Source organism: Rhipicephalus sanguineus, chromosome 2 (assembly GCF_013339695.2).
Source record: "Rhipicephalus sanguineus isolate Rsan-2018 chromosome 2, BIME_Rsan_1.4, whole genome shotgun sequence".
In the NCBI taxonomy this organism is placed as follows: Eukaryota; Metazoa; Arthropoda; class Arachnida; order Ixodida; family Ixodidae; genus Rhipicephalus; species Rhipicephalus sanguineus.
The window spans coordinates 68,238,147-68,247,261 of record NC_051177.1 but is presented as its reverse complement, the minus strand read 5'-3'; positions in this window follow the sequence as shown (position 1 = coordinate 68,247,261).

Genomic DNA, 9,115 nt, shown 5'->3' with positions numbered 1-9,115 from the left:
CCTGCTTAGTATGGATGGATGACCCGAATGCCACATTGGAGTAATGCACACATCCTTAGATGTTTAGTTAGCTTTTAAGAAATTAACAAAAGGCATAACCCTTCGCTTTGCTAATGGTACTTCAACACTGTGGCCATACAGTGAAGTCCGTGGCACAACACACCACCGACCTCTGGTGCATTACGTGCAGCTGCTTGTGGCTACTAAAGTAATGTCAGGCATGTGTTAGTGTTCGCTTTTATTCATTGTGCCCTCTCGAACGTACGAGTCATCCAGAAATACCATTAAAAAAGCATGCTGTACCTAAGGAGCCTGTTGCTCTTTGTTCTTGTCACGTTTGGTTTCATCAGTGTTTCAAAGCAGCTGTAATCAAATGTGAATACTTAAGTGCAATTGGTGACCTCGCTGCAACATATCCATGTAGGGCACATGCTGTGCTCTCTCACCTGACACCCTTTTTCTTTTCGTCTTGGGTATTGTGTGTGTGTTGTGCATTATCATCAATTTGCTATGATGTACTTTCACTGGATTTGTACCCAGAAGGGATTTGCAAAGCCTCATGTATGCCGGCATGGTTGTGTCTCGAGGTCTAGTACTTCGGGGTATTTTGAGAGGTACCTTAACATTTTCGAATTATATTGCACGAGAGAAAGTAGCCTTTGCTTTCCCAGCATTGCTAGTTTTTTCATTTTCATTTCGAAGGTTAAATCATGCTCTATGCTTTCTAGGAGCTCCGTACGCAAGTCTCGTACCGTGTTTGCAGAGCAATGTGCTACCGTTTCTCGCTTGTGTAAACGAGAGCTTGCTTTTGCAGGAATTGGTCCACCACTGTCCTATGCCTGCGCACATCCGTTCTGGGTATAAATACTTATTCGCCTTTCTTTCTGGGCGGTGCCGTCCTAAGCGAGAAATGTGTTCCAGAGCTTTCGCTCCGCTCGGCGCGAGGCAGAGAGGCCAGTCGAAAGGCTGGTTGAGGACTCCATCCATTCCTGTTGTCGCTGCTGAGCCTCACATATACAGGGTGTTTCAGCTAAAAAGCACCAAGTCTTAAAAAATTAAGCATAGGCGGTACGCGTCTACAATTAGTGCAGTATTGTTCTGAGCCATATAGAGCACGTCAGAATATTTTTTCCAATCCGCCAAGCTTGGCAATTAACAAAGATTGCTTAATGAACTTTTTAAATAGTAACTCTAGAGAAAACTTTTCCATACAAAAGTTGTAGCGCTTGTTCAGAAACATCGAATTTTTCAATCTGTGTTAAGATAACTCCCCTGCCTAAATTTTTTCCGGCCTTTCTTTCAAGCGCGCGAATTTTAAAAAATACCACGTGACTGCCGCCAAAAGCGCGGCGCTTTCAGTGCCCTCAAATATAAGTTGAACGAATTATCAAAGGCTGCTCCGCGCACGAAGTTCGATTGAACAGGCTACCGGTGACTGCTATGGACGCTAAATTATGATAGAGGCGTACCATCTAAAAAAAAAAAAAAAAGATCTACGAAAGAGCAGCCGTCACATGCGAGTGCATCTTTTATCTCGATCCTTCATCACGCTGTCGCCCTCGCCCCTTCCAATGCGTTTCATTGGTGCGAAAAGAAAAGAAAAAATGCCTACGCTGCATCAAATGCGCCTACGGTCTTATGCAGCATTTGCATGGCTACCGCTTTGTCGTTGAAGAAATTTTTTTGTTGTTGTTGAAACGGTATCCTCATTTTGTCGCTTAACGTCCATCGCAGTCACCGATAGCCTGTTCCATCGATCTTCGTGCGCGAAGCAGCCTCTGATAATTCGTTCAACTTACATTTGAGGGCACTAAAAGCGCCGCGCGTTTGGCGGCAGTCACGTGGTATTTTTTAAAATTCGCGCGCTTGAAAGAAAGGCCGGAAAAAATTTAGGCAGGGGAGTTATCTTAACACAGATTGAAAAATTCGATGTTTCTGAACAAGCGCTACAACTTTTGTATTGAAAAATTTTCTCTAGAGTTACTATTTAAAAAGTTCATTAAGCAATCTTTGTTAATTGCCGAGCTTGGCGGATTGGAAAAAATATTCTGACGTGGTCTATATGGCTCAGAACAATATTGAGCTAATTGGAGACGCGTAGCGCCTATGCCTAATTTGTAATACTTGGTGCTTTTTAGCTGAAACACCCTGTATTATACATGGGACATCTGCTGCAACGACAACTAATAAACTATATATATCTATATCGATGCCAAAATGTTGTGTCTTGTCTCTCCCTTATGCCGACGACATTTTGCTGAGTGACATTCCTTCGGTTTGCCATGGCATTTGCTATTGGGCTGTATACTCAATGTCGTGGCATCCCTGTGGAAGCAGCTGGTGGGTGAATTGTCCCAGCAATACTCTATAGTCTGTTACAACCTCAGAATTCAGCGGCACTTACTCGTCAAAGGCAGGTGAATTGAGCCTGCACCAAGGCGCAGGCACTCCAGACTGACGTCGTGAGCTGTACGACTGGTGACTCCGCCGTCCGGTGTAAGGTCTCGAGAGACGCCGCTCATGGATCATCGGACACAGTACACACTGTAGTGTAACGACCACATGAACATTTATTAGCAGCTTTGGCACAAACGGCGAGCCCGCAAGCCGAATATTACAAACTAAAGTAAAATGGCAACCAAATAGAATGCCATTATAACTCGCTCAAAGAACAACACACACAATGTACCGAGAGTGCGGCGTCGCCGACGTTTGACTCGCCTCGGGAGTCCGCGGAATCGTCCCCACGGAACTCTCGCCCGCGAGAGACGACCGCCGACGAGCGCGCCCAGCGCAATGAAAGAGAATTATTGCTGTTCCTCATGAGCCAACAGCATGAGCCCGCACAACCTCTCGCCGCCAGGGTGGTGCCATCTAGGGTGCCTTAGAGTTACTGTATATGCTACCTTTAGGTAGCATATACAGTGACTCTGGGGTGCCTCGATGCCAGCGCCTCCGCTTCCAGGGTGAAACCTATTGACCTACTCCGCGCCGCCGTTTCTTCGCGGGAGCCATATTGGCACTAAAGTGTCGGGCGGAGTGCAGTGGCTAGCGCGGGGGCGGTGCTGCAACCGCGTTAGTGTAAGTTATTGATCAGTTCTTTTAACCGCTATGACACGCTGCGCTGTGTGCCACTGAGTACTGTCCCAACTGAAACGTTCCGTGTGCCATGCCAATAATTCCGGATGTTTCCGTAAGAATTTTACGGAAATATATGGAAAACATATCAAAAATATACGGAAAACATATGGATTCCGTATGGAAACATGGAATTATTGGAATGGCTTACGGAACGTTTCAGTACGGGTTTCACATGCGAAAGGCCAACGGATGTTTCGCTTCCCTTGTAACAGAGAAAAAAAAGGGAGGCGCAAGTGGAACGCGACCACTGGCATCCGACAGTCGCATCGTATGACCGTGCATTTTGATAGCTGGTCGTGAACATGCTGTTTGATAAATTCATGCACGAATAATCATTTTGTGAATCTGCTATTACAGAGGAGCTGTTACGCTTTTCGTTAGGCCGTGCGGAGTCAACGGAAATTCGGCCCATATTGCCTATGCCTACTTAAGCCAATTTAAGCTTAGATAAGCCTAGTAAAGACAAGTTAATTATAGCTCAGGCTAATTAGCTTAGTCAAGCCAATCAATACTAATCGATACCAATCAATACTGATCGATATTAATCGATACCAGTAAAGCTGCTGGATTAAGCCAAGTAAAAAAGCCTAGTTCAGCCAGTATGTCTTGGCCCAATTAAGGTTGGACAAGGCCACTCAACACTAGTTGATGCCAATCAGTATTGACCTATACCAATTAAGCCAGACCATGCCGGATTAGTGTGGATTATGTCGGTTTACGCTAATCGCAGGACCGAAAAATTTTGTTCAAGTCAATTCAATTACGCTAATCCGGACCAAGATGAGATGGCCCAGCCACGAGGTAGATTACGTCCGACTGGATTCATTTAATCCGGATTAAGCTGGTTTAACCTAATCCGGACTGAGCTATTCCTGAACAAGTCAATTTTGAGTAAGTTGAGAATGCCTAGCCGGTTGGATAGATCAGTATGTCCACATTAAGCGAAGCCGCGGTTAAAGCTAATCTTGAAAAACTCATTTTGAGTAAGTTGTGATTGCCCAGCCAGTTGACTGAGTATGGATAGATTAAGCCAATCCGGATTAGCCCGTATTTAACTAATCCAGATTAAGCTAATCTTAAACAAGTCAATTTTGAGTATGTTGAGATAGCGTATCCAGTTAGATGACTGAGTATAGCCACATTAAGCCGATGCGGATTAAGCTACTCCGGATTAATGTAATCCTGAACAGGTCAATATTGAGTAAGCTGACATTGCTTAGCCAGTTGTATGGCTGAGTAAAGCCAGACTAAGCCAATCCGGATGAGACACCCGTTCCTGCCAAAACAACGCGAAGCTCAGACATGCCATCGCGAACTCACGACACCAGGACCCTCCAAAACATTAAAGCAAAACTTTAAAGCCAAAACTTCCCGCCAAAACTCTTCGACGCCTAGAGCACCATGACCAGGTCATGTATGTCATGACGTACATGATATGCATGACATGATTTTCGTGTTACGACCAGTCATTTATGTTCGTCATACGCTCTTGTCATGCCATGTCAATTTTGGTATACATCGAGTTAAACGGCCGCGAGAGCACAAAGACCTATAGGCGGCCAGTTAGATAAATACATACGCTCAAATGCCTTTGGTTTGTCATGAAATGCTTCGCGTTTAATAATAAATGCCTAACCTATAGTTACTATCAATATATGCATAAGCCCTACCGTCAGAACGGATAAACTGAACCAAAATTTCGCGCATTTTACTGAAAGTGCTCATCGCTGCATGCCAGGCAGTGCCAGCGAACGGGAACGTTTGAACCAATATGGCGCCCACAAGAGCAATGTCTCCACCCTGTAGCGGAGGAGGTGCACACATCGAGGCACCCTATGGCTTCAAAAAACTTCGCCCAGGTGCCACGCCGCGTTAATCGACTGGAAACTGGCGAGCGTGCGTTACGAAGGATTGCAGAGAACCACGGACTGAACGACTGTACCGTATGCAGTCACCATGTGTCACGAACTCTCTCACGCTCACTGTCACCCTCACCGCCAGCCATAGGCGTGCGCACAGTGGGGGTAGGGGGGGGGCGCAAAATCTGCCCCATGCATTGACTTAGTAGGATGGGGGGGGCGCTGCGATGAACGTTTGCCCCCCCCCCCCCCTGATGGGGAACCCTGCGCACACCTATGCCGCCAGCAGCTACGCACTTCGGGTATCGAGTGACAAGCGCCTAGCACTGTAAATTCAAAAGAGTTGTGTCAATACACGAAGGCGAGTCCTGAAGTGTGAGAAATAAGAATGTGTAAACCGGTGAAATATGCAATCACGCACGCCTCGCGTTCTGGATTAATTTTGATCACCCAAGGCAGTTAAAGAGCACCTAAACGTAATTAGAAGAGAATTTCTTTGCGTTTGAACACAGTCGAAATGAGGGTTCAACGTGGCCGGCAATCGAACCCGCAACACTGTTGCTCAGTGGCAGAACAGCATGGATATTTATTATCTTTGCGCAGTATTAACAGGTACTATATAAATGTTAAATATTCTTTCGGAAGAGGAGCGAAGACGAAGAAGTGACAAGCGGGCGTGCGCTCGGGCCCCTCGCTTGTCACTTCTTCGTCTTCGCTCCTCATCTCTCCCAGCGTCGTCGCATTGATCGCGTCGATCGGCCGTCCTCTTCAGGTATTGTTTGTTTGTTTGCCCTAAGGAGACTGGCTCTTCAGGTAGCTCACTTCATCGTCAGGGGTCTTCAGCTTTTCTTCTTATCCTGGTCACGGCACCATACTGTTGAAAACCAGGAAGCGGAGCCGAAGTATAGAACGTCTTGTTTATTTGACGCTGGGTAAAAAAACTAAAAAATGGAATGCGGGCGTGCGCTCGGGCCCACGCTCGCTTGTCACTTCTTCGTCTTCGCTCCTCTTCCGAAAGAATATTTAACAATAAATGACTCCCATGAATCGGGTATGTACTTGTACTACGCAGAACCGGCAAAGAAAGTGATTCCGCGAACTTCTATAGCATGGCGCCGATGAATATGTAGAGGATTACTCTAAATGTATACACGCTGCGCTCGAGTGCCGTTGACAAAGAGGGTGATGTTCTCACAAGCCACATCTATGTGGCCTTTTCTCCGTTTCCTCCGCCATCTACCATTCTTTGTGTGTGTGCTGTGTGTTTGTGTATGTATGTACACGTGTAAATGAAAGTCAATCAATCAATCAATCAATCAATCAATCAATCAATCAATCAATCAATCAATCAATCAATCAATCAATCAATCAATCAGTCGAGGCCACAGCAAAAGTGTCCCGTCTAAAATTAAACATGACATATGAACTACTATATGATACAGGCGTAATGCCGGGTTAACGTCAATTGTGGTTCCAGTGTTGGCTCCGCTTTCGTAGAAGTCAAATAAACATTACATTTACATTCATATGATTCAGCAAGCTATGTTCAAGCGTTGCTCAACCCGGGGAAGTATGCTAACGAAAGTTGCTTATGATGTTCACATCACTGAACCGTAAAAGGCCCTTCGTTTCGATAATACTCACGTTTGTGCTCCATAATTTAAACGTCAGTGTAGTTGACGTGCCTGGTAAGGCCACGATGTGCACACAATACTACGCTTACAAAAACACGTCGATCCACCTCGTAACGCTTGGATCAAAGCCGAAAAATGCAGCATAGACCATGGCCGGGCTAGACCGCACGCGCGCGCTCGGAAAAAAGCGCGCCTGCGGTCTAGCCCAGCCGTGCATAGACAAACTACTCGCTTGCTTCGCATGAAACCTGCTTCGCATGAAACCGATTACCACAAGGCGTGGAATATGCCGAATTTTTTTTCTAGGCGGACGGACCCGGACGGACGTCGCGAAATCATGGAGGTGTGCAATTATATGCAGCTCCGCGGTAAAGAAAGACGTACTGCACTGATGGCGGAACAGAGGGCACGGTCGTACATCATTGAGAGAGTCGTTCAGTCTCAACAGCTGGTACATGTTCTCTATCAAGTTTGTATTGATTAGGGAAAAATTTTGGTAACTTTCAGCAATGTTGCACAACGGATGCCTCTAAATAGATATCTAAATGTCCAGATAATACATTTGTTCCCCATGTCAGTTAGGTTAGACGATATATATGGCTTAAAAATAACGTGCTATCTGCGTGATGACTAAGAAGTACCCAGCGCAAGTACGCTTATTCGATCGTTGTTTAAGAGCATGCACTCCACAATACGGGAGGCGAGGGGACCTCAGGGGGAAGGTGGTATGCTTTTTGAACTTGACGGCGAGCCCGGCCTCCTTGCGTGGTGATCAGCACATATATATACATCCCCACCCAACCAACCACAATTGCCCCGCCCGGTTTCCTCCTTTCAGATTATATTGAACTAATGTACTTTTTAAAGCGAAGCGCGGGCAGGCTACCAAGAAGTCGCGCGCAGCGCGACGCAACAATGCACATGCCGGTGGCCTAAAAGCTATCCCGCATACATTGTTGTACAAATCTCGCAAGGCTAGATCCGCCGGCAACCTATAACATCATCATCACCCAACCATACATACATACATACATACATACATACATACATACATACATACATACATACATACATACATACATACATACATACATACATAAATACATACACACACACGCACACGCACACATACATACATACATACATACATACATACATACATACATACATACATACATACATACATACATACATACATACATACATACATACATACATACATGCATGCATGCATGCATGCATGCATACATACATACATACATACATACATACATACATACATACATACATACATACATACATACATACATACATACATACATACATACATACATACATACATACATACCAGCAGGTGGATCTGTTACTTTAGAATACAAATTCGTGGTATATATCGCGGATAACTTTTCTTGCCAATAAAGCGAAGGCTACAAGCCAAATCGCGCGTTTCCTACCGTTAATAGTCAGTTTTAGAATAGCGTACGCAAAGCTTTGCGTTGGCTTTTCGCGCAACTGCGCATGCGTCATACGCTAACCGCTTGCGGGCTCCCGATAAGTGACGGAAATAGCGGGCCGCAAACGCTAACGCTAACTTAGCGTACGCTATTCTAAAACTGCCTAATGAATGTCCGTATTTTCTGCGTGTGATATAAAAAATACTTCTCCGTGTTCTACATGTAGCTCTTTGAGACAGGACGCAGCGCACACCAGTGAGATATTTATATTTGTTGTCACTTTGCGTTTTTTCACGTGTGCAAAAGTATATAGCACCTTTTGCCCGCACCTCAAAGGCCAAGCGGCTTCTGCGTCGAAATGGAACGCTGATTGCGCGCAGCCACCACTTTCCACAGCGGTACGAAACGCGCAAAACCGGACTACTACGCGTAGGAGAACAAGAAGAAGACGACGACGAAGAACAAGAAGAGAAAATAAATGTTTATTGACCCTAGAGTCATCTATAAGGGGAGGTAGTCTGCCAGACCATGTCTGTCAGCCACCTCCCCGGTTCTGTTTATGGCCCGAAGCTGGGCCCCCGGGTTGGTAGACGATAGTTTTTTCCCACGCCACATGTGCAGAAGTTCCGCACACGGAGCTTTCCCTTCATTCCCAAGAAAATTTGTCCGCGAGTATGGTGAAAAAGCGGCACACTTGCACATGGGATGGATAATATATAAACTGGTAAATCGTTTTATTCGAACTACGATGCAGTAAGAAAAATGACTGGACACAGCATAATCAGCGCTAATTTTTCATTCGGTCCAGCACATCCCAGCTTCTTCGCCCTTTCCGCAAGTTCATTCACATCAGTGCTCCTCGGCGCAGCTGTCGTAGTGCGGAACAGGTCAACCCAGGTCCGTACAGGAGTCGGAGATATGCCTGGCTACCAAGGCGTTGGTCAGTGGCGTAGCCAGGGGTGGGGGGTACCCATGAAAATTTTCAGTGTTGCATGTTTATATATGCACGCAAACATACAAACGCACG